Genomic DNA, 22,262 nt, shown 5'->3' with positions numbered 1-22,262 from the left:
TATGAAAACATTTCTTTTTGTTTAAAAAAGGTTGAGTTGATGCAGCTGATTAGAGAGAGATTAAATTTGAATTATCTATAAACTATTTCAAGATCTTCTCTCCTATAAAATGCATATTTCATATCACAGGGTGACTGGTTGGTACATATGGGAGACAGCGTTCAGGTATGTAATGATATATCTACACTAACAATGTGCTTTGTGACTCTCGTCTTTTGTTCTCACATCTCGCCACTCGGTCCCTCCGACTCTGTCAAAGAAATTATTCATAATTTTCAATCAGCAATTCGTCAGTGTTTAACAGTAATTGAATTTTGATACGAGGCAATTATTCATCATTTAAGGTTATTTGCATTAATTTGAAATATTAATGGGTTCTTTTGGGTTGAGAGAAGAGATGAGTATTTGGTCACAGAGGAGCTCCACCACTCCAGGCATATATCCGCTGACATTACCCAGCATCCCCTGCACCGCCTGCGTGGCACAGGTCGCAGAAGGGACAGAGGATAGAGAAAGAACAGGGGATTCTTTGAACACACAGAGAAGAGCTTAAGCACAATCCTTCAGCGTCTCCTGAAACTGGTTCCTCAAAATTATAATTGCAAACCGTGATCTCCATGAATGTCCTCATTTAATCTCGTCTATATTCCATCCAAAGGCCCCGTCAAGAACATACACGTTGTCATGGTAACGATGACACTTCCCTATCAAACTTGGTTTCTGCCTCTTTTTGCAGCTTTAGATAACACGATATTGTTCAGAAGCTACATGAAGCTTGAGTTCATGTGTGTGTTTTTAGCCTCGCTAGCATCGCCTGTAAGGATGGAAATGTGGGTTTGAGGGTTGGTCCATCAGGATTGGTCCCTGAAATACCTCAACAACTATTTGATGGATTGAAATTAAATTTCGTACAGACATTCGTAGTTCTCAGAAGTCTACGTTTATTTTCTTTTGATCACATGTATTTGAGCTGACTGTCATTTGGAGGTGGAGGGAATTGTGGGTGGCGTGACATCAAGGCGATACCAACATACAACAAAGACCAACACACAACAAAACTGGTTGTTGTTTAGTGAGTCATTTCTGTTTTTCTAGCGGCTTTTTAGGCATCAAACGTGAATGTTTTGTGGCGACCCATCGCTGTTTCCAACGCCTGTTAGGCCATGAAAAGCAGTTGTTTTTTTACTGAGACATCTGTGCTTTTTCTGTCAGTATTGTGCCCCCCAAAATCGGGTATTTTCCTCACCATAACCAAGTGGTTTTTGTGCCTAAACCTAACCACACAATAACCACTGCTACATAATAACATGCAAATGTAATTTATGTGTGGTTCAACATTTATTCTAGTGACTGGGTTGCCTCTGTGCCTATAAGTACAGGTTCACAGAGCTCCTAGCTTTCGGGGGGGTTTCTTTTCAATTTCCCTCCAAGTACCAGATGATAATAGACAATACTGTGGTGTTAGATTTTCCCCTCAAATTTCAAGTATAATGAGATTTCTTTGGGGCTGGACACAGAGAAAGGTTACAGTATGTGAAGGTGTGAGATAAGAACATATTCGTCCGTTAATAAAAAGTCAGTTGAGTCTGGAATAACTGGTTTTCTGATTCAGCGCTCAGAGTGTCAGATGTTATCGCCCAGATTGTTTTGACACCCCGTTAAGAAATTCAGGAGGAGGACGGCCAGCTCATGAAATTTGCAGATCCTGATTGAATTTAGGATATTTTTATAAAGGCCATGCACTCTGTGTGTGTGTGTGTGTGTGTGTGTAGGCTGTTGTTGGTTGAGAAGATGGGGGTGGGTTTGGATGTCTTTCTCAGCTGTTCTCCTCTCTTGTGGGATTTGAGAGAGGAGTCGGGGGGGAGACTCCTCCACCCATCAATGTAGGTGCTCTCTTACATCAAGTAGACAGATATTGGATCTTTTTTTCTCTTGGTCTTACACACCTCTGTGTCTGGTCACGCTTGACTTTGCTCAGTCTTTGTACATTCTGACAGACCTCAAAGGCTTCAAAGAGTCCAAGTTCCCCTCAAACACCACCAACCACCACCGCAGGAAACTCTGACCAGACTCCAGAAGCAAAGTGTCAAAGAATGTTTTATTGCTTGGAGTTTTCATATTTGTTCGATTTATAATTTCTGTAAAATTTATGTCCCAACATGGAGGTTTGAATTCAGTTTCAAAGTATTTTTTTGCAAAGCCAGGTAGAAAAAAAATCTTATTGTGAAATAGTGAATCCTTTATTTATTTATTTTTGCAGCTTAATACTGTTTACATTTAAATATACTGAATCTGTACCATGTGATGTTTTAAATCCGCAGTGATCTATTTTTTTTGGCCGCCTTGGGGGCAGTACAACAAGCTGTAAACTCTGATTGACTCATATTATTACCTTTTAAAGTTGATATTAGAGATGATGCAAAGTTGGGTGATACTTCTCAAATAGTTATTGACACATTTTCTTCAAAGCCACAGTTGGCACTCATGGTGGCATTAGAAGAAAAGTCGGGGGATCACCAAAGTCATTAGGATTCATCCTATGGAGACATTGAATGTCTAAACCAGACTTCATGGCAATCCCTCCAATCGTTCGGCATGACACAAAGGCGAGTCGTTCGCCATGCTACAGAAACAATAAAACTGGTTGTTTTTTAGCAAGGGAGCATTTCAACTGTGCCATGAAGAGTGGGTGTATTTAGTGAGACATCAACAGCATTTCCAGCCGTGACTGTGCCACCAAAAGTGAGTGTTTTTTAGCAAGGCATTGACGGAATATCCAGCAGTGATTATGTAACCGAACCAGGTCTTTTTAAGGGAGATATGGTTTGTAAGCCAGACATTGAAAGTATTTCCTGTAGCAATTGTGCCACCCAAAGTGAGTCTTTATTGGCGAGATATCACCATCATTTCCAGCAGTAGTTTTGCCATGAAAAGCAGGTGTTTTTAGTGAGACATCGACAGCATTCTCCGGGGCAATTTTGCCACCAAAAGTGGGTCTTTTTTTTTTGGTAAGACAGCAAAGTCATTTCCAGCGACAATTTTGCCATGAAAAGTGGGTGCTTTTTAGTGGGATAGTGGCATTTTCAGCAAAGATTGTGGCACCAAAAGCGGGTGTTTTAGTGAGACATTGACAGCATTTCAGTGGTAAGTGTGTCACCAAATAGGGTTGTTTTTGGTGAGATATCGACAGCATTTACAGTAGTGATCGTGCTACCGAAAGCGGGTGTTTTTATCGAGACATTGACAGCATTTCAGCAGCAATTGTGCCACCAAAAATGTGTTTTTTTAGGCAGACATCAATGGCAAGTTCAGTGGCGATTGTGCCACCAAAAGCGATTGTTTTTGGCAAGACATCGATGGCATTTCCAGCTGTGACAGTGCCACTAAAAGCGGGCATTTCTAGCAAGACTTAGCAATATTTCTAGTTGTCAACGGCCACCAAACTGGTATTTTAAGCCCAAACATTATCTATTCTAACCATAACCAAGTTGTTTTTGTGACTAGACGTAACCACACATTAACTGCGTTCTTGAACCTATAGAAACGTAAAGTTTAAGCATAATAACATACAAATGTTACACATATGTGGTTTGTAGGAAAACACAATGCCAACATTTACTCTGTGGATTAAGTTGGCTTTTAATATCCTGCATATATATTAGAATCTGCATGGAAACCTCTCCCAGGTTGCTAAAGTTACCATATTCCCAGAAAAATTCTGACCTTCTTGTGAGACTCTAACATCAAGTATTTAGTACTCGACTTTATGAAGTCAGAGCGATTCATTTTCATCTCCTCAGTCTGCCACCCACTCATGAAATCCACCCCAAGAAAATGAAGAAGTCCCGCTGACTTGCCTGACTGAAAGATGTTGGCTAATATGCAGATCAGAGGCCGGAGCGGATACTTTCCCCTCCTTTAACTTCTCACTTTTAATGTATCACCTTGAAATCCACAGGGCATCCTCCCAGGAGTCCCTTTGTCTATGAATGCTAATGGGATCTCTCTATGTTAATAATAAATAGCTGCTGATAAAATAATAAATTTCTAATGCCCCCCTCTCAGACCTTTTCCTCTCTCCGCCGTCTCAGATTAGTTTATCAGGGCTTTGCCGCCCCAAACACTTTGGGCTTAATTATTTAAAATGCATGAAAAATTCATATCCTTCTTTTTTTGGGTGCAAAAGCCATCGTTCAGCCTGTGAAAAATTTGGAAAAAGAGGCGGAGGGGGATGAAATATTCAGCAGCGCGCAGGCCCTTCAATTATTTTTCAGATGCATGAATGTTAAAAAACACATGCACACGGAAATGAGCATTTTAAGGCAGAATAATTCTACAGCGTTATAATACAGTATTGTCAATTATTCAGGGCTAACTCTCCCGGCCGACACTTTACACATTTATGTTTAATCACATTCAGGGAATTTGGATACAATCACATGGCTGTCATTTGTTTTTTTCACCCTGAAGCGATGCAATTAAGTGTAAAAAAAAAAAAAAAAAAGTTAGAGGGTATTTTATGCTGGCAAATATTTAAAAAGAAGTGAATTGTGTCCATGTGGGACAAGTTGGCAGAGCCCATGCTCCAGTTTACTGCTCGCAGGCTTCCAGTTCCTTTACTGGCTTTTGTGGACAGTCGAACAGTACTGTGTCCGTCCCCACTGGTTTGGCTCCCATCAATGTTTAACACACAACAAAACATAAAAAAAGAAAAGCTGTTTCCATTCTCATCTGTAATTTAAGCATTCCTCTGTGTTCTATCCTATCCCTGGTATCGCTCTACGCTACACAAATGCTTTTGTTTGCTGGCTGTCATTGTGCTGTATTATTTAGAGGCAGAACAAACAGAAAGCCCTCGCTGTCTTCTTCTCCTCTTCCAAATTCATTTGAACACTGGCTCCTCAGGCCTGTCAGTGCATCTACCACAGGGATCAATTTCACCGCTGCAAACCCACTGGATCAGATCAGATGGGACGCCCACGCTATCTTTATCTTTGGCGAGCACAGGCCCTCTGAGGAGCGGGGTGACGACATCTTTGTGTAGGGGGGGCTTTCTTTCTCCACACTGAGATGATTCTGTGAAACTTGTGAGGGAAACTCTTTTTGAAACTTTCTGATTAACTTTTAGGAGAAGAGGCTGCAGTTTAATATCAAAACTCCTTCATGTAATTGAAAAGAAGCATAACTGCTGATGAGGGTTAAATGATGGGCTCAGAGACGTATTTGAGTCTCAAATTAATTTAAATTGCTGCATGACATGCCCAGAGGTTCTGGGTCAGTGTGTTTTTTTTCCTCTCCCTCCATCTTGTCCTCTGTCCCTGTTTAACCTACTATTTAAATAAAGAATTAGGAAATAATCTAAAGATAAATCTTTGAGATGAATCTTTAAGAAACATGTCACACGATTGCTCAGGGGAAGTTTCTGTAAATTGAATTTAAGTGGAACTAAAACAATTTGTCGATTAATCAGTTAGCCTGTCGAGAGAGAGAGTTCATCTGCAGCAAAAAATTTTCGACCAAAATTGCCAAAGATTCGATGGTCCAAGCTTAAAATTGAAAGGATTATTTATGATAACATATCTTTAGGTTTTAGGCTGTTGATCAGACAAATAAGATGATGCATACAGTTGTCTTTGTGACGCGGCGCCAGCACTAATACCATTTGTAAACGTTAGGAGGGGGAACAGCTGAGAAGTTGTCTGTTTCTACTTTAAGTACCAGTAGGGAGCATAAAGTATTAAGCCCCGTTTCCACCAAACATTTTCAGTATGGTACCTTTGGAACCGAAATTACCCTTCAGACATGGTACCTAGACCCTAGCGTTTCCACTGCAAGCTGTAGGGGTGGGGTTGTTGTCACTCACTGCTCCGTCCAGCACTCGCTGTATTTCCTCATCAGCGGTGACACAGATGGAAGTCTGCACCTGGTTTATCGTCCACAGAACGAGGCTGCACGCCCACATTTTCAGAACAAAATAGAACAGGCTACAGTGAGAGTCTCTCTCCATGGGATATTTAAAAATAGCAGCTTTGTGCATTTAGTCCTTCTCAGGCAAGCTCAGGGGTTTAGTGTTGCTGGAGCCCACAGGAACGATGCTCTGCAACGCTTTTTTTTCTGCGGGTGAGGATTAGAATATATGACTTTCACATAACCCAAAATTATGTGGGGTTGCGTGGCGTGGCGTGGCGTGCTGTGCTGTGCCGTGGCTTTACCCAACGCGGCCAAGAGTGACAATGGAAAAAGGGTAATAGATGCTCTGATCGATCTGCTGGTAACCAGAATTGTCCAATTTTCAGCTTGTTTGACTGGTGACTGGCCGATCAGTTTCAGATTTAGCCGATCCTGCGCTGATCAAATTTACATGCATGCCACATGATGGTTCACATCAGGGAACGTCACACTAATTTGGGTGGTCTAGTTTGAAAGCAAATTAGTCTAGTTAGCTGTTTAACCAAGTAGGGTCCATTTGATACATCTGGTAGTTTGTTCCATGGCGTTTTAATCCAGGTCAGTACATTTATATGAAAACTGATTTATTGTGTTTGTCCAACTAAAACCAGAGTTTTAAAAATAAATTGTAAACATGTTAGTTTGACTGAAATCATACCAAAATCAGAATTGGCAGGTCAGACTTCAAATCAGCCAGGTGCATCTTCAGTATCTTTGTGGTAATTTGGATTCAAACAAACAGGCTGCGATAAAGTCACTGATCAGGCTCTGGAAGCATTTCACTGGATGGTGTGCAGACTGTACAACATACACTACAATAAAAACCTCCCCCCACAATATTCAGTCCTGTATCAGATGATCAGAATTGAAATTAAAGGCTAAAATTAGTTTGAAAGACTGTGAACTGTGAGATAAACTGACAGAAACATCTATATCAAATGTAATTCATTTCCCAGAGAACCAGCATGACAGATTGAAATGTTAAAAACTAGAAGATGGACGACATGACATTTAAAGATTACTGAGCACAAATGTGAGTAAAACTAAATCCACGTAGTGAGAAAGTGGTGAGCCTGTCTGATGTAGATGAACACTGTGCTCATTCGTATCACACTAACAGATTTTGAGAGTGTTCACATGATTAATACATTTATTAACCCACTTCATGCAATAAATTATTCATTTGGACAGCTCATTCTAAAAATCATGTCTGGTACATAGCTTACATTATTATTATATTAATAGTGTTATATTAGCATTATGGCATAAATTATTAAGGATTATGGTTATATTGGATGTCTCAGACTTCATGCTGCAGTCGTGAGCCAATCACGTCACATTAAATATTAGAAGAAGAGCTCCTGTTGATTGACAGTGAGCGAAATCGCACAAACTCAACACTCAGATTTTCTTGGAATGAAAGCAATCGATTGAGTGTTGATGTTTATTAATGTTAATGACGTGATTCCCTTGATGAATCTCAGAAGTAGAAACCCAGACTGCATTTATGTCCTCTATATGTTGGGTGTTAGTGGTGCAGTGTGTGCATGTGCATGTGGGTGATGTTTTTTAAATAGAATTTAAATGTGAATCATTTTGCATATTTGCATCTGAGTGCACTTTTCATCTAGCGCCATCATCAGGGCAAAATTCTGATTTGTCCAATACTTTGTTTCATGACCAAACACCTGCACTATTAAAGACATTGCCATCAGCCTCAGCTGTTCTTTTGCTGCGTTCTGAATGACATTGTCTTTCTTTTTACTTGTAACACGTACTGCAGCTGCGCTTACAAAGAATGTACTGCTGCATGGAGTATGTGCACAATTAGGACATACTACTTTGCCATAACAATGCGCCTTGAACTTTGACCATCTTGCTTACATATCCGTCGCAGTCTGTAGTGCAAAATTTAAAGTAAAAAGAAAAAGTATGTGATATACAACACAACACTTCTTAACGTACCTTGGAGATAGAACGAAAGACGGCGGTCATCCCAGAGAGCTCCGCTGTCGTTACTTTGCAGTTTATGTAGTTTTATGTAAGGTCCAACATGTAGGATTTAGGGGGCTATATGGGCAGAAATGCAGTATAATATATATGTAAGTATGTTTTCTTTATTCTATAATCACATTGAAAATAAGAATCGTTGTGTTTTTGTTAACTTAGAATGAGCCGTTTAGATCTACAGGGGCAGGTCCTTGTTTATGGAGATGTTCACCGCCAGGTTTCTACAGAAGCCCTGAATGGACAAACCATTGTCCATTCAGGCTTTGGTGGGGCTTGGTGAAGGGTCAGTTGTCACATAAACACGCTGTATACAGTAGATACAGCGCTGCATGGATGTGTATACATGCATATACTGCACATTACTACTCATGTTATGTACATCAAGTAATCAATTACATTACCCAGTTAATATGTATTCCTTTGCAGCGTTTGTATTCGTTTACAATTTACAGAAACGCAGGACCTATGTATAGACGCTGCATGTTGTTGCTTCTTATATAAAGTTACATTTACACATATTTTTTCACCTTGACTGTTTCTATCTTCCTGTGAATTGTGGAACATTGAGAGCAACTTAAAACCAGAGTCAGATTCCATATCATTTAATAGCAGCATACTTTGAAATTATGCGTATATATTTAAATCTTTGGTGTATATGTTGTGGAGATATTGAGACTGGAGGTGCATAAAGAAGTGGGAAGCAGAGATCTGTGTGACAGCAGGTGGAGAGCAGGAACAGCAGAGGAGACACAGGCAGAGGGAAAAATATGAGAAGATACAATATGTTTTAAACATTAAGTGAATGCTGCGCTGACGATGAGTTGTGGGCACCGTTACACACACACACACACACACACACACGCATACAGAGACAGTCTTATAATCCCTACAGGCCCCGGGGCCTCGCTCTCAGGCCCCTCAACTGGGTGACAACAAACCTGCCTCTCTGATTTATGGAAATGCAGATGGAGTTTTTATTATGCTTCCTGCTGACACACACGTGCGCGTGCACGCACACACACACACACACACACACACCCTTCTCACTTGGGCTAAAAGGAGGACAAAGGAGGTCAAACACTGTAAGAAATGTGTCAACTCTGCAATGAAAATGGTGATTAGATTTTGGTCTGTGTGTGTGTGTGTGTGTGTGGTGTGTGTGGTGTCTGTGCATAAAGACATCTTGATATTTAATTGCTGTAATTAACATGTTAAGGACACAATAAATTATACAGTATTTTAAGCAGCAAATAATTCATGCTCTGGTCAGTGTGTTGGCTGCATGCGAATATTTGTAGTTGTGGGTTTTCTACAGTGGCTGAAGCAGTTAATTTAGATCTTTAAAAGTTCAGAAATATTATCAGCAATATTGTGGGTTTTTTTTTTTAATAAATTTATTTATTTAGGGCAAAATCAATATAGTAAATTAAATAGTGAATTCTCCAGAAAAGCTGCCATTAAGAACCTTTATTTCATTTTTATCGTCTTTATCTTAATTCTTAAGGATTATTATCTTCAAGAGAAGCTTTTTGTGAAGGTTAAAGAAAAAACTTTAAACAAAAAAGGGAGATTCTGAGAATATCAAAACCTAGGATGCAGAAGTATAAATATCTTATTCATGTTATCCATGAAATAATATCATCTCATTTCTTCTCTTGTTGTCTTACTGAGGTTTTGCACCTGTGATGAGGTACAGAGTATTTTGTTTTTGTGTTTTAGTGATATGTACTTAATATGTAGGTAGATATGTGTATGACATGTGTGTTTGTGTATATGTATTAATGTTTAATAAGGGTGTAACATGCAGGCAGGAACAGCGGACATGGGATGCCATAACCAAGTGGCTGACACAGTGTACAGGAACATCTGCACTGCATATAGGCTGAAAGTCCAAGGTCAGAGTTCTGTTTATCTAATAAGTAAAGTTTTCAGTGTTCATCTCACTTCAGTTAATTTCAATCAACTTCAAAGTAGGGCTGGGTGATATGGACAAAAATTCATATCTCTGTATTTAAAGGCTGACTGGCGATACACGATATATATCAGTATTTCTACAAAATGAGCTACATGTTTTCAGTTGTAAGTCAAAGACACATTTGAAACGTCACAAGCACTTTTATAAAAAATAGGCTTTGATAAAAATAAAATGCAAAGACGGATTTTATTCCCTGCACAATAGTGTTGGCAAAACACTAGTTGGTGGTGGAGGTTTCTGTGAAGTGCTGTAAAGTTGAGTTGATTCAAAACACACATTAAACACACAATAAACATGGCTTAATAGAGACAATTTGAAACACAAGTACACAAATCAGCTTCACTATAACTCGCAGCATTCACAGACAAACACTTGTCTTTATCTGGACACATTTTCCCCACAAATACAACATGCTAACGTTATTAGCACAAGCCTATGGCATTTTACATTGTATAAATTAGCCTAGCAGCTAGCAGAGATTTCCTCTGCTCATATGAAACCAGGATAAATCACACACAAGACTTAAAATGCTATTTTAGTGGAGGCTTTATTGTCTTCACAATTTATTGTTTATCTGTGAAATTAAAGTAAATCAAAGCTTTGTTTCCACTGAGGGAAATGGTTTCAGCTTACAGAGACAGACAGGAGGTCTGCGTCACTGCGATTTTGGAGAAGTGCAAGTCAGGTTACGGCTCTGAAAAGCATTGCTGGAGAACTTGTGAGTGAGTGAGTGAGTGAGTGAGGCAGAGCTGTGCAGAAAGTGTGACAGGAAAGATGCACACTGGTATGTTTCATGTGACGCAACTTCACCCTGTATTGATATAAACGGTGTTGTCTAAATTTATCTTACTTGAAAATATATCAGTGTATGGTACATAGTGGTTATATCGCCCAGCCCTACTTCAGAGCAGCTGATTGTATTATTCTAGGAGGCGACCAAAAGTTTAATTTGTATTTACATTATTAATCATTTCTGTAATTAGAAATTAGATACTTGGTGTCAGTGTATTGATAAAATATTACCATTCAAAATATTGCAATACTCTGCTTTATCCAATTTTCCCCACCTCTTCATTCCACCACTTTGTTTCTCTGTGTGGTCACATGTTTATCACCATTTGTTCATAATCTTTCTGTTACATCTGCACAACTCTGTGTGACAGGGAGATTTCAGACTATAACACTCCCCATATCGGAGGCAAAAATCTGGACTCACAAGCAACACGTTTTAAGAAGTGAACCAAATTTACAGCTGAGCTCAGTGGTGTTGCTTCCTGGGGATGCATCTGAGGTGTGAGATGTCAAAATGTGATCATATGTGCATGTTTCTGAATATTCATAGCTCCCAAATCATGTGTATCGGTGTTCAAGAAGGAGAGGGAGCACGGCGGGGGGGTAAAGGTGGAAGAAAAAACCCTGCTTGGTTTCATTATCGGGGAATGTAATCCTCTTTGTGCAAGAGACTCCCTGTCAGTCTGTGAAGAGGAAGAGGAACAAAGGGAGAAAGTGAGGAAACAGGAAAGGGAAAAAATAGAAGAAGACGCACCAACAGGAAGAGCAGGGCTGCGCTTGTCCACACATTTGTGAGATAAAAACACATCATTCATCCTCTGTTCCCGTGGTGACGCCTCTTCCAGCTCCTCAACACTTAAATACAAGAGCTCTCACCTCAATCCTCTTTCTCTCATTCTCCCCTCCTCCTCTTTTAATGCTCTTTCCCAACCATTCTTTCTTCATTTTTCACTTCAATTTCTTTTCTCTTTCCCCCATCCTCTCTGGAGTGCTCTTTATCCCCCAGCCCACAGTATCCTCCCACACCCTCCCTCCCTTCCCTCTCATCTCATCCCCACGTCCCCGCCCCTCAGCGCTCAGTGATTAATGCGAGTTTTAATTGTCATGCTCACTTTTATGCTCATTAAAGTGTATTATGCAGCAGTTAGGGTATTAAAGTTCAGCGAGAAATTTCATGCATACTGATGAGAATGCAAATGAGCCCAGCGTGAAAGGATAGTATGGTTTGTGTTGTGCGTGTGTGTGTGTGTGTGTGTGTGTGTGTGTGTGTGTGTGCGTGTGATTATCCCCAGGAGTGAGGCAGAGTGTCATTATCACCCGTACTAGCCATCTTAGCTGAGCGGAGAGAGTCCATCCATAGAAACCATGTTAATGGGAGTCTTGAAGCATTCCTTTCTTTATGCCTGAATACCTGAATAGTATTTAACATATGATTCTGTGTGTTGTCAAGGAACGCTGTACGGGTTTTATTCACTGAGGTACAGTAAAATCATGTACGTACAAAATAAAACAGCACAGGTTCAAATTAAAGGTCAAGAATTTCTTTGGATTGCAACGGTTTGAAATTTTCATGGTACGATAACTGTCTCAGAAATATCACAGTTTGACAGTGTTACAAATGAAAACAGGGGTTATTGTTGGTTGAACAAATGTTTTATTACTATAATTGAAACTTGAAACCATTTTATTATTGGAAGTATGTATAAAAAGTCCCCCCTTGGAAAATGACTAAACTAAAAGGGAGATTCAGCGTCCATTCGCATTTTTTTTAATATCGTAGATAAGTAGGGATGCATGACAATAGAGTGTGCCAGGGCTGATGTCAAAACTTGGAAGTTTAGCATCGCGCTGGTTCACGGAAGAGAAAGTGAATGTGATTTTTGCATTGCATTTTGGATTATGTCAGAAAATAAGCTCTGTGGCTAACACAAGTTTATGATACTTACAGGGTTTGTTCAGCGAGATAATCTTCACATATGAACACCTTTCATACCGCATTTGAAGCTTAAATGAGATCGCCAGAAGTAAAAAGCTAACGTTAGGCTTTAACGGACTACATGACTACTCCACGGTCGCATGACTCTTGACGTCACCGCCACTAAGCTTTCAACTGATTTCGGCCGCTTTATTTTAAAAACATTGTATAATGGGGAAATCGGACTGTTTAAGCTAAATAAGAAGCTGTAATGGCGGACTGCCAGCACTCTCGCCTGTTCGGGGGTGATGACGTTTAATGTCCCCGACAGGGTTTGTAGTCGTATTGAGCAACTTGTTAGCAACCGCCTTTTTTACGACACGTAAAAACTTCAAAATTCACAAGTAGGGTATTTACTGACGTGTTTTATGTCGTAGAACAAAACCTGAAACTCACTTAAGCTTTTGTTAACCACAGACCTTATTTGAGGCATTTTACCAAAATCCCATTCAAAAAACGTATTGACATTTAGACGAGAGAACCGGAAGTGCTAAAAGCGCTAACGGAGTTCCGGGTTTACTGGCACAATCTATATCAGCACGTCATCGGTATCTGCCGATATTGGATTTAAAATGAACTATCAGAATTGGCCAACATCGTTTTTTATTTTGCAAAATGAATGACTATTACATACATTCAAAAGCATTTCCCCCTCTGGGTTGGGACTGAGTTACTACCCCACTCGAGGGAGTTCAAGTATCTTGTGATCTTGTTCACAAGTGAGGGTAGGATGGAGCGTGAGATGGATCGGCGGTTTGGTGCGGTGTCTGCAGTGATGCGGGTGCCATGATGGACAGTCGTGGTGAAGAGGGAGCTGAGCCGGAAGGCGAAGCTTGCGATTTACTGGTCCATCTACGTCCCAACCCTCACCTATGGTCATGAGCTCTGGGTAGTGACTGAAAGAATGAGGTCAAGGACACAAACGGCCGAAATGAGTTTCCTTCATGGGGTGTCTGGGCTCAGCCTTCGAGCTCGGAGTAGAGCCGCTTCTCCTTCGCGTCAAAAGGGGTTGGTTGAGGTGGTTTGAGCATCTGATCAGGATCCTCTTGGTAGGAGGCCCTGGGGCAGACCCAGAAAATGCTGAAGGGATTACATATCTCATCTGGCCTGGGAACACCTCAGGGTCCCCAAGGAGGAGCTGGAAAGGATGGATGGATTAACATAATTTTTATATTTAAAAAGTGGGCGTTGAGTAATAATACTACACTCTTTGTACATGGAGTGGACGTCACAGTGTGGTCGTCTAATCACAACCAGTGTAGAGCGTCAGACTGAATTTACCAACGCACCATGTCAGGTCACTCACTCTCCGGGACCGCCAGTGTTACTTGAATAAGTAAACACTGACCAACGGGACCAGACTGGCCGACCCGTATGCTCTCACTCAGTGGATGGATGATGTCACAGGAAGCCAATCTTACAAAGGAGGACCACACTTGTTTGTTTTGCTATGGAAGCTAACGTTAGCTAATGTGCTAAAAAGTTAGCGTTCCAGAGAAATCCAATATTCCTCTTAATCCCTCCCCAGTTTCTGATGAGGTGGACATGATAACCCTTAATACACATAACCTTATTCATCCCTACAACAGGAAATACTTTTTCCCTAACCTGATATGAAGTGTGCGCTGCACATGTGAGCATTTTTGATGATGGCCTCCGTCCAGTCCTTTGGTCTTATCACATTTAACCATAGTTGTCTTTGTTTTTGTTGACGGACAGTGGCGGCTGGTTTTGAGCCATGACTCCTTCTATTCTGGCTCCCAATAACACAACAAGACCAAAGTGAAGTCATCGTGATGTCGGCCCTAAAAGGGTCTTCAGGTAGTATTTTTGCAGGTATTTGGTCATAAACCAAAGTATTGGAAATTTTGAACTGATGATGGTGCTAGATGAAAAGAGGATCACCAAAGTTATACCAATTCATTCTCATGGGGACATGAATGTGTGCACCAAGTTTCATGACAATCCATCCAATAGTTGTGGAGATATTTTACTCAAAACCCCAAATTTTAAGCTTAAAGTGGCGCTAGATGAAAACTCAGCATCACCGAAGTTAGTAGGATTCATCCTCGCAGGATTAATATCTGAACAAAATTTGATGGCAATCCATCAAACAGCTGTTGAGATATTTCAGTGTGGGCCAAAATGGTGGACCAGCTGACGAACACGCAGCTAGCATGTCTAACACAATGAACAGACAGCAGCAGCAGCACGGTGTAATAAATGAGGTGTCTTGATGAAATGTGTGCAGGCTCAGCAAAGGAAAGATAAGAACCTCATTAACATAATGAGCGTCTGAAATTTAAATGTAATACAATGAAAGAGAAATGTCTAAAAGATGAATACAAATCCAGCCTTTAGAAGGTGACTATCTTATTCATGGCGGTGTGTCATGTGTGTCTGTGTTGCTGTCTTCCTCTCTCCGCCCACCTACTGTTACCACCATGCTGAGTGAATAGGCTCAGTCATTACTGCGCTTCTACTGCGCTGTCTGCGGGGTAAAATGAGACAATAGTAAAGATTTTCAACCAGGGGGCCTAAATCATTTACACAGCATGGAGCAAGTGTGCTGAAATGAGGCTGCTGATGGCTCTGTCCTGCAGCAGCAGCAGGTGGTACTGTAACTGGAAAAAAACATGGGAGGAAACATGACAGATAAACTCATTATGGTGACAAACCGAGTGTTTACGCATGAATAAAACTGTTTAAAATCAGGGCTGAAATGTTCCCCTGGTGCTGATCAAAAGGAGATATCTGCTGTAACGTCTCTAGCCGAGGCTGCTGGGATGCCACATAGTTAAAGTGTTACTGTTGTTGATAAACAAAGTGTTGTTGTGTGGATTGTGGCGGTGGAGGGAGCATTCAGATCGTTTAAAAGGGCAGTACCACGCTGTAAAAAACTCCACTACAAAAAGAGTCCTGCATTCAAAACTTAAAGTAAGAGTTTGTCTGTATTATCAACAGAATTAATTTAAAGTACAAAAAGTAAAAGTATTTATAGTGCATTAAAGTGTTTTCCTATTCTAGCCACTGTTTTTGGTTAAATATTCCTGCTGCATTAATGCATATGTGTCATTTTGCAACTTTTTATTCATTGGATTAAAATGTGCTATATTGTGATATGTATCGTTATCAGGATATGACATGACCTATATCGATCTATAGCCATCTATGATATGAGATTCTGGTCATGTCACCCAGCCCTATATCGATATAGGGTCGAGTTGCGTCACATAACACATACCAGTGCTCTCTCACGTAAGCTGAAATCATTTCCCTCAGTGGAAACAAAGCTTTTATTTACTTTAATTTCACAGATAAGAAACAATAAATTGTGAAGACAATAAAGCCTCCACAAAAATAGCATTTTAAGTCCTGTGTGTGATTTATCCTGGCTTCATATGAGCAGAGGAAATCTCTGCTAGCTGCTAGGCTAATTTATACACTGTAAGATGGCATAGGCTTGTGCTAATAACGTTAGCATGCTGTATTTGTTTGGATAACGTGTTTAGTATAAGACAGTTGTTTTGTCAGTGAACCTTGTGAGTTGTAATGGAGCTGAATTTTATAACGTTACCTTTGTTAAATGTTGCTGTTGTCCCTGGCTTCATATGAGTAGAGGAAATGTCCGCTAGCCACTAAGCTAATTTATACAATGTAAAATGCCATAAACTTGTGCTAAAAACATTAGCATGTTGTATTCGTGGGGAAAATGTGTCCAGATAAAGACAAGTGTTTGTCTGTGAATGCTGCGAGTTATAGTGAAGCTGATTTGTGTACTTGTGTTTGAAATTGTCTCTATTAAGCCATGTTTAATGTGTGTTTTGAATCAACTAATCTTTACAGCACTTCGCAGAAACCCCGCTGCCGACTACTGTTTCGGAGGTGTAACTCTCGTGCAGCTGCATACTTTCAAACGGGAATAAAATCCCTGTCTTTGCATTTTATTTTTATGACAGTCTGTTTTTTTAAAACTGCTTGTGACATCTCAAATGTGCCGTTCATTTGCAACTGAAAACATGTTGCTCATTTCGTAGAAAATACAGAGATAGCAGTTGATCTGATCAGAGCTGATGAGATGAGATTGATGGATGGTAGGACAGGAGCAGCTGTTTGTGAATGAAAGCAAACTTTTAGTGTCATTCTGCTGCTGTCTGTGCTTGGAGTACACCTAACATCACGATAAATAACCAAACAGAAGGCTATATATTCCAACAGATAAAATAAATACATGGGGGCAGATACTGTTATTGTGATGGGCCGACACAAATAAATGAATGTGTTGGAAACCCTGCACTTCAACATTTCAAAAAACTGGCTTGCATAGTCATTGCTAGTGTGCCATTAGTTAAGCTACGGCTACAAAGGGGGTGAACTGGCCCAAGGTTGGAGACTCCTGATCTACAGCAATGCATCATATTTTATAAGACCATCACATGTTTGTAGCGTGGCTGTCCTGTGAGAGCCACATATCTCTAAAGTCACAAAAACTGTCTGTTTTCAGCTTTGTGACGAAGCATTTTCCATCTGATCCAAGGGGGTTTCTTAAGAGTTTATTTAGCTTAAGAAATAGAAGACTTTTCTCAACACATAAAGGAACACTTCATCCTTCAGTTTTTCACAAACATTCAAAATCACACCAGCTTCACTGTCCAAATTGCATTTCAGTTTCAACAGTCTACGTCACAGTTTTCAATTTAGCTTCCCCTCAGGCAGTGAAATACCAGTGAGACCAGATTAGCTCCTCTTCTCTTAAAGCTCCTCTAATCAATATTTCTCATATTAACACTAAATCAAAGGAAGAACCCGCAGAGAGTCGTCACCCAGCTTTTCAGCCACTTTAGCCTCATTTACTGTATGATTCAGTCTCACTACGCTCATCAACCTGGTTTCCAGCAGCAAGCCAGCTGTACACTACCTGCTCCGCACAAAAAAAGCAGACAGAGTTTGTGATAAGAGTCAAACATCTAGCTACTAAAAAGCCAGATATATTTCTACAGGGTGGTGGAGCTCAGACCAGAGCTAAAAAGAGAGTAAATATTGGACATGAATTTGTCAGATGGCAATAAACACGACCCTAAATGAATGCTAATGAAGATGTGCAAGCAGTATTCAGACCCTTAAAGCTCCAGTACCAGGCTGTGAAAACTATCCATCACAAGTTAAAGTACTGCATTTAAAACGTTACTTAAAGGTCCAGTGTTTAGGATTTAGGAGCAACTATTGGTGGAAATAGTATGTAATACTTGTAGCTGTGTTTTCATTTGTGCATTATCACCTAGAAATAAGAAAAATTGTTTTTGTGACCTAGAATGAGCCGTTTATATCTACACAGGGAGACATGTTTCTACAGTAGCCCACAGCAGACAAAACAGACACTGGCTCTAGATAGGGACATTTGCATCTTCTCTGCGGCTGTGTAGATCTTCTACATGCATGGCACACAGGAGAAGTTTCAGGTCTGCAACCTCACCATTAGATGCCACTAATCTCTACACAGCAAAATGTACTTACAGAATTTGAAGTAAAAGTACTCTTAATATTGAGGACACATGAAGTAACTAGTTACTAAAGCTGTCAGGTAAATGTAGTGCTGTAAAAACTTTCCCTCTGAGTAGCAGTAGAAATGTGAAGTAGCATAAAATTAAAATACTCCAGTAAAGTACAAGTACCTCAAATTTGCACTCAGGTACAGTACTTGAGTAAATGTACTTAGTTACATTCCACCACTGTGCTAATTTTGCTGTATGTGTAAGTCGACATTTTTTTTTGCCATATCAACTTTTCAAGGTAGAAGTTTATAAACGGCCTATGATAGTATTCTCCATGACGTCAGTGTTAAATGAGTTACAGTTTACTGCATACATTACTTTGTAAAATAACATGTTTAATCATATTACTGTAGGTTAGTGGATTTTCAAAGGATTTGCATTTTAAACGTCAGTTTTCACTCATTTGTTGTTTTATTTTATTTTTCAACAATCAAAATGTCTTTATTGTTTTAATTTTATTCACTTTAATTTATTTCAAGTAATCAGTTTCTTCCTGCCTAATTTTTTTTTAACAAATAACAGTTTTCTCATCGATTGAAATGTTTATCAAATGTTTTATCTTTATTTGATCACTTTATTAGTGTATTTTCAAAGAAGAAAGGAACATAAATCCAACACATGAATAGCAATGATAAATCAGCCTATTAATAAGAAAAGAAATTAATAGTCCACAACAATAATGATAGGTAATAGTTCATTAATGTTAGCAATGTGAGCTAGTGAACGCTAAATCCCTGTGTGGCACCTATCCATAACGGTGAGGTGAGCTAGTTAGCTAACATTTACGTACTATTGAAACATATCGGCCTTTTAGTTGTATTAATACTCCAAGTAAACAGACAGACTTGTGAGCCAAATGGATCATTTTGTGACTTTTCAAGCAAAAGACTGACATACTGTCCACCTCAGAAACCACTCACGAAAGTGCAGTGGTGAGGCTAATTCACCTGGCTGTGCTAACACTGCTCCTGATATTTAGAGCACACCTTCCAGTCCCCTTTTTTGAAAATGGGAACCTCAACCCCAGTCTGCCTCTCTGCGGGCACCGTACCCGACCTCCATGCAACACTGAAAAGGCGTGTCAGCCAAGACAGCCCAACAGTGTCCAGAGCCTTCAGCATCTCAGGGCGATTGTCATCCACACCCTGCACCTTGCTGCTGGGGAGCTTTTTAACTACCTCAGCAACCTCTGCCAGGGATATGGGCGAGAGTATCCCCCGAGTCTTCAGGCTCCGCCTCCTCCACGGTGGACTTGATGGCCGGGTTCAGGAGGTCCTCAAAGTTCTTCTTCCACCGCTCGACGAAGTCCCCAGTTCGGGTCAGCAGTTCGAGCACAGCCTGAGACAAGCCCTGCTTTCCCTTCCTGAGGCGTCTAACGGTCTGCCAGAAAGTCCTTCTCCATAGCTTCCCCGAACTCCTCCTATATCCGGGTTTTTGCTTCAGCGACCGCCACAGCTGCAGCCTTTTTGGCCAACGGGTACCTGTCTGCTGCTTCAGGAGACCCCTGGGCCAGCCAGACCTGAAAGGCCTCCTTCTTCAGCCTGATGGCGTCCTTAACAGCTGGTGTCCACTAGCAGGTTCTTAGGTTGCCGCCACATCAGGCACCAACAACCTTCCGACCACAGCTCCTAGCAGCCGCCTCCACAGTGCGGGTTTTGAACATGGACCACTCAGATTCCATGTCCCCAACCTCCCCTGGGATGCAGGAGAAATTCTTCCGGAGGTGGGAGTTGATGACCCCACGGACAGGGGCCTCAGCCAGACGTTCCCAGTTCACACTCAATGCACAATTTAGCAGCTACAGACAAGCGCAAACGAGAAAAAAAACCCTGAAAATATTCAGGGAGTTATTTCAAAGGTTAACTCCGTTATCTACCTGAAAACTGTTGAAGACCTCTGCTTTAAAACTATGACTCAGACACCAGTTTCAGAGTTGTATTTTCATATTGCTCAACACAGTAAACAGTGTTAACTTCCTGTCAGAGAGCAAAGAATTGCTGCTTTGTGTCGCACACAACAGTTCAACTACAAAAACGGTGCAAAGTGTTTTCACAGTGAACCCATTGTTTCAATCGTAGCCGACTGTCCAGGGACTGGTTTACACCTGGGACTCCAGGTGAATGCAATTAACCAGCTGATAAAACACAATCAGCAGTTGGGCCCCCAAGGGCAACTGGGCAACAACAACATGACCATTATCCCCAGTGAACTCTGTCCAGTTGGCCCGGGGTGAGAACGCTCATGTAGAAGTAATCAGGATCACAGAAACAATTGCTGCCTTTTCTACAGACTGGGCCTCATGCAGGAAACAATATACTAAATGTTTTCTCTTATGTTTGTTTGTAACCACAATTTGTTTTTATTTGTTGTTCCTTTTTTTTGCTGTTTTCTTAGGTTAAGAGAAAATTTTACCACTGGTCAAGAGCACTTTTACAACAACAGGAGTAAAGCATCTTATATTCAAAGTCCACAAGTTGTTGCCCACTGCGAGAAAACATGAGTTTTAAATTTTAGGAACATTTCAAAAAGCATATATTTTGAATAATCAAACTTCAATTATGTTTTAGAGTAATTACAATAATTGGGTTAAGAATTAGTACTATAGATGGTCCATTGATCCAAATTACTGTAATTTCAGTTACCATGCGTACTGCTGCTGACCAGTGCTGGAATTTAATTTTGTAGGTTTACTCGCAAGCTATACTCAAGTACAAATTTGAGGTACTGTTACTTAACTTGAGTATTTTCATCTCATGCCACTTTCCACTTCTGTTCCACACTTTGGAGAGAAATATTGTACTCTTTACTCCACTACAATTATCTGATCACTTTAGTTACTTGTTACATTACAAGCTGGTTCCATAGTGTAGCGGTTATCACGTCTGCTTTACACGCAGAAGGTCCTGGGTTCGAGCCCCAGTGGAACCAGTATACCTTTTCTGTTTCACACAATACACTGATCATCTGCTCTTAAAATCAGTCAATCAACTAGTTACGTTACAAATTAAGATTTTTGTGCTCTGACCATATGAAAGTAAACAAGTGCAGCTTAAACAATTAAAGTGATTAGAAAAGTAATTGGTAACTATTTTGATAATAGGGGATAAATAAAGTATCTATCTATCTATCTATCTATCTATCTATCTGTCTATCTGTCTGTCTGTCTGTCTGTCTGTACGTACTTTCATCCATCCATCCGTACATATATATATCTTTCATCCATCCATCCATCCGCACATATATCTATCATCCATCCATCCATCCATCCATCCATCCATATCTTTCACCCATCCATCCAACCGTACATATATATCTATCATCCATCCATCCATCCATCCATCCATCCATCCATCCATCCATCATCCATCCATCCATATCTTTCATCCATCCATCCATCTGTACATATATATCTATCATCCATCCATCCATATATATCTCATCCATCCATCCATACATATATATATATATCTTTCATCCATCCATCCATATCTTTCATCCATCCATCCATATATATCTCATCCATCCATCCATCTTTCATCCATCCATCCATATATCTTTCATCCATCCGTACATATATATTTTTCATCCATCCATCCATCTTTCATTCATTCATCCATCCATCCATATATGTATATATATATATATATATATATATATATATATTTTCATCCATCCATCCATATCTTTCATCCATCCATCCATATATATCTCATCCATCCATCCATCTTTCATCCATCCATCCATATATCTTTCATCCATCCGTACATATATATTTTTCATCCATCCATCCATCTTTCATTCATTCATCCATCCATCCATATATATATATATATATATATATATGGATGAAAGATAAATATGTACGGATGGATGGCTGAAAGATATGGATGGATGATATATATATATATATATATGTACACAGTGGTGTGAAAAAGTGTTTGCCCCCTTCCTGATTTCTTACTTTGTTGCATGTTTTCCACACTTAAATGTTTCAGATCATCAAACAAAT

General features: G+C 40.1%; 1 protein-coding gene and 1 non-coding gene across 2 annotated transcripts in view; one reads left to right on the top strand and one right to left on the bottom strand.

The window, feature by feature from the left end:
- The window catches only part of cops4 (COP9 constitutive photomorphogenic homolog subunit 4 (Arabidopsis)), a 520,559-nt gene that overhangs the window by 155,881 nt on the left and 342,416 nt on the right, over positions 1–22,262 (bottom strand). The gene's annotated exons all lie outside the window — the stretch shown is intronic.
- trnav-uac (transfer RNA valine (anticodon UAC)) lies at positions 21,109–21,181 on the top strand. The gene has a single exon. It is a non-coding gene; the product is annotated as a tRNA-Val (tRNA).

This window comes from Epinephelus moara, chromosome 9, assembly GCF_006386435.1.
Source record: "Epinephelus moara isolate mb chromosome 9, YSFRI_EMoa_1.0, whole genome shotgun sequence".
NCBI lineage: Eukaryota > Metazoa > Chordata > Actinopteri > Perciformes > Serranidae > Epinephelus > Epinephelus moara.
The sequence above is the reverse complement of the archived record's forward strand: the minus strand, read 5'-3'. Positions and strand labels throughout refer to the sequence as shown.